The sequence below is a fragment of the Puntigrus tetrazona genome, chromosome 9 (genome assembly GCF_018831695.1).
Source record: "Puntigrus tetrazona isolate hp1 chromosome 9, ASM1883169v1, whole genome shotgun sequence".
Lineage (NCBI taxonomy): Eukaryota > Metazoa > Chordata > Actinopteri > Cypriniformes > Cyprinidae > Puntigrus > Puntigrus tetrazona.
In genome coordinates this window covers 2,864,021-2,869,284 of record NC_056707.1, presented here as the reverse complement: position 1 = coordinate 2,869,284, position 5,264 = coordinate 2,864,021, and positions in this window count along the sequence as shown.

The following is a 5,264-nucleotide window of genomic DNA, read 5'->3' as shown; positions in this document are numbered from 1 at the left end:
TGTCGCAATGCTGCAAGTTTGAACAAGCAAAGGTGTGAATGAGTGCTACATTTTGGTCTGTTCTTCAAACAAATCTAACACATGACTTCAGGAGACTTGAGTCATATAGAAAATGACTTTAAGATGCTTTGATGGAGGTCTGGACTGGATTCTCCTTCACGATCATTATATGGAAAAGTATAGTAAATACATTATTCAGGATTTCCTCCTTTTATGTTCCAAGGAAGAAAAAAAACTGGTGCAATTATCAAAATGACATGAGTAAATGATGACAGAATTATCATTTTAATGAAGGTCATGCTACTGTATCTCCCCAAACTCCAAAATCATTCAACAAAGAAAGCACATGTTTGCGAAGAAGCACTTTGTTCCCCTCAAGTGGTGAAGGAAATTATAAAGCAACAGTACAATGCTCAGGGTACTTCATATTTGTGCTGCCTCACACGGTATTTGTCCTTGAAACGCCTGGATCTTTGTGCTTGTAGAACACAGTGCCATAATTCCCATTTCATTCAGAAGGATGACATGTTCAGTTATCATCATGACTGCTGATTTCTGCCGTTCTCTTGTCATAGCAAGATATGCCGAATGTAATTGACAGCAGAAATGAAGCATGCATCCCTGCTTCCAAGCCTTCTCTATCAGTTTCTCAGTACATCATTTTCTCCAACACCCCTTTCTTCACACTTTAAGTAAGTGTAATTATTCTCGGTTCTGTCAGATGCCCTGGCTCTGATGACATCACTCGTTATATTACGGCAAGTGGCACTGTTATCTTTTTTCATTAGTACCTGCTGTGAAGAGGAAGTATGTATTAAGCACTCTCATCAAGCATGTCATTTTCAGACTCGGTGCTGAGGCACCTCGCTCAAAATGCAATTAGAGCTCTTTCTAGATTGCAGAGACATCAACAGGTGGTGCATCGTGTCATCGTGAACTTCATTCATAGCTTACCATCTTAGAAATTTGAAAGTTTATATAGTTGACATCAAATGTTGACGAATGTTGCATAAAGGTACTGTATTGCTGAATCACACTGAATAATACTAGACTGATTTGCCTATAGCTATTTCCAGCTGTTATCTGAGGTGCTTGTCATTCAAGCAGCACTGATCATATAAGTGTAACATACTGCCTATTTTAATAGACAGATATGAAAAGGATCCTTTTTAGTTTTTAATTTTTGCCAGTGTTTTTTACAAGTAGCTACAAAGACTTTTTATATTGCTATTTTATATTATTGGCAATTTATGGGGATATTTTTAGTAGCTTATTATCAGTGAGAATTATTATGATTATCAGTGCTGTCACACCATGTTGATATACCCACAAACGTATGTGTGTGTGTGTGTGTGTGTGTGTATATATATATATATATATATATATATATATATATATATATATATATATATATATATATATATATATATATATATATGTTTTTGTTTGTTTTTTTCTACAAAAAATTACTAAGCTCTAACTTAAAATAAAAACAGATAATATAAGAATAAAAGCTAATTCAAATATTAATAAATTCTGTAATAATATAAACAATACTAAAATACTGCTGTCATTTACAATACAATATATTAAACTATTTTACATAAACATTTTACAAAAAGTTGAGTTGAGTTTTAAATTATACATATAAGTTGTACTAACTTAAAAATAAATGAAAGTTATATATATATGTGTGTGTGAGTGAATATATACAGTATTTTGCATATAGCTTTCAATTATTGTTTTAGTTTAGTTTTAGAATTTAATTAAAACAACTATTTTTTTGTAAACAATGTATGTCTGATTTTAATTTTTGTTTTAAGTTTTTCATCTGATATTTATATTATAATTTATTTAGGTAACTAAATACATGTTTATTTCTTTTTGTGTGTGTGTGTATTTATTTTACTGGTTTTAATTGTTCTTGTTAACAATAATAAAACATATGAATGACATATAGTTTAAGCTTGCAAATACTCAATCTTCACTTTTTTTAAACTCATAAATATAAAAGAAAAACATACATTGGTAATATTTTATTGAAAGCTGCTCTAATATTCACAGACATTTTTACATTTTTGAGATATTGAAGTCTTTGTCAGTCATTTTGTGTGTCAGATGTTGGTTTTAATTATTCATTCCGTTAGTTATGATTCTATTTTATAACTTTTTATTTATCCTAAGCAAACAGACACTTCATAAGACAGATCCTCTTTTATCTAAAGATTGGTGCACTTGTTTTATAGCAATTCACAAATTCTCCTCAATGAATATTTGTCAAGTATGTCTTCTGAATGATCACAGCAAGGCCATTGTTTATCGAAAAATACGTCTCATTTGACGTCTCAAATACTTTTTATATTAAAAGGGTTAAATGTTAGTAACCTGGTGTATGAAGTCTGATAATTGAATTAGAAATCTATGCTGTAGAAACTGCTGGAGCAAAATTATATTCAATTCAACAGGATAATAAAATGGTTGCAGCATATCACAAAATGCTTATTCGGTGAATGAGACATGCATTTCATCCATCAAACAGGTTGAACTAAATGCTACTGGCGTCTGTCATTTTGTGTATGAAACGCGTTCGAGCGTAGCTGCGCTTTGGGTCATGCAGTTCATTTAGTCCATGAAATTACATAGTCAGGTTATACTTGGCGCCCCATAAAAGAAACACTGATAGAGTTTTGTGTTTGTGTGGGTGCATCTGTTGCTGTTTATGCATGTTTATTAGTCACGGACCCATAGAAAAACACATTGTGATGAACGTCATGTGTTTTTACCAGTTGTAATACTATACAAAAACTAATTGTACAGCAAAGGATTGACGCCAAGTGGTTGAACTGGGTATTGCAGTCCAAATTCAAAATATTGGATACGTTTTTTTCACCTGACCCCTCCTACTCAGACTTGACGCACGTTGCCAGATTCCTGCTCAGATACCCTTTCGTTTGCCAGCTTTCATGATTGAAATGAAATATGCTGTATTTTCCACCAACTGGCAAACTCGGGTTGGACCAGAAACAAAGACTGTAGCATTGTTTTTCAGACAAACAAGTATGTTAACTTCACATATTCATTAAATATCTGCAAAAAATCTTATAGTATTATTGCTTTAGTGGAGTCAAAACCCTACATACAGCACCTTCAAAATCCCATGCCAAAACTGTCAGTGCATTTTTTTAAAGTGAACATCTTGCAACCACAATGAATAATTTATTTTCTGTATTAATTTATTTGTTCTTACAGTTTTTACAGTGTATCTGTTTATTTCAAGAATAAGAGTCAAAACGTAACAGACAGTTTCAGGAAGTTCCACTGCATAAATATTGCAACATTCTTCAATGAAGTTCTTATGCCTTTTTGTATTATTTCTGGCAATGTCAGTGTACCCAAGAGAATCTCCACACGAGAGCAAGCAGAGCATGTGGGGTGAGACAGCGAACAGACAGCAACAGAAAGTTTCTTCTGTAGAAAAGAACTAGTGAAGTTAGGAAGCACAAAAGCAGAGATTTACATTCATATATACAGTATGAGGAGTGGTATTTATTATGTTCTCACAATGTTATCAAATATTCAGATATTCCAGCTATAAGTAAGTTTGCAACTAAACTCATTCTCATTAGAGTACTATCCTACCTGGTCTCATGGCGTAAACGTACTTTGCGAGATGCAAAAGAAGTATATATCACTGCGGTTTTCAAAAGAAATGAACAATAGAGGCAGTAAAACTCTTACCTTTTATTTTTGAGTTTTGATTAATGAAGCATAACTTTCACACAATTACTTGATGAATATCATGTTATGACTTCAAACCACTATTAATATGCTAGGACATTTGAACTCATGCTTTTGAACGTTAGCATCACACACATATATTAAAAAAAAAAAAAAAAAAAAAAAGTGAAGCACTTAGCACTCAGGGGCGTTTTGTCAAATAAGATGCCGTTTAGCATCAGCATGCTCTAATAGCACCGGCCACTGAAATGGCTAGTGACAGATATCCATTAACTTTTCCTGTTCGTCTCAATGCCAGTTGCTTGTCTGGCACATGCTCCCAGGAGAACTGAAATAATCTGCTTTGTACACATCACATGACTAATTACTCTGGAGCTGCAGGACATCTGATCGAATCAGACGTATGACATTCCCAGATGTTTCATTAGAGAATACAGCATGCGTGAAACCTTTAAAAACTCGGACTGAAGTTTTCTCATCAGTGAAAAGTGTTGTGTGATCAATATAAGCAATTTAACAAACCGGCAGTGTGTCATTGAGTTAAATAACTCCATTAGCCGCAGAATCAACAAAATCTGTTTGCTGAGATCCTGATTTCTGTGTGCTCTCTCTCTCTCTCTATATATATATATATATATATATATATATATATATATATATATATATTATGTTATTCATATATATTACACATCGATGTACGCTTTACAATACGGTGGCACTAATATGCATTAAATTCATGCTTAACTAATGCACAGATAATCATGTATAAGACATGAACTAAACCATTTATGAATAATTACTTGCATTCCATATGATTTATAGATTAAGTAATTTATTAAATTGTTATTAGTCGAATGTGTCCCTAAATTCCCTAATACTATATTACATTATATAAGTTCATGTTAATTACCACGCTGGGATAAAGTATGCATTTCAGATTCCAGTTGTCTGCTTTATTAAATCATTAACTAATGATTTTCAGGGCTATCATCATGTTCCTACTTGACACGTGACTAACTAATTAAAAATTCATAATCACAACGACATATTACTTAATTAGTCAATCATTTTGTGCAAATCATTAACTAATGATTAATTAAAGTTGGAAGTTGAAAGGCATGGCTTTGGACCCAGTGTGGTAATTACAAATCAATTTACTTCATTAGATAATATGTTAGTCGGGCATTATGACACACTTAACTAATAACAATTTATTAATTACTCTGTGAATCATATAGAATGTTAATTAGTTTCTGATGCATTAATTATTAATACATGGTAGCTCTACATTTACTCACGATTATCCGTGCAGTAGTTTAGCATGAATTTGCGCGTATTAGTGCCACCGTATTGTAAAGCGTTACCAAAGTAATTTTATCCATACAGAGACAAATTCTATGATTTTATCTGTTCTTCGGATAAACTGACCTTACATCAAAACCAACCTGACTAATACACTAACATCATCGTGCTGGCAGAGAAAGAGCTTGTAGAGTGTTTAAAATCAATTTCTGTTGTATAGCTTT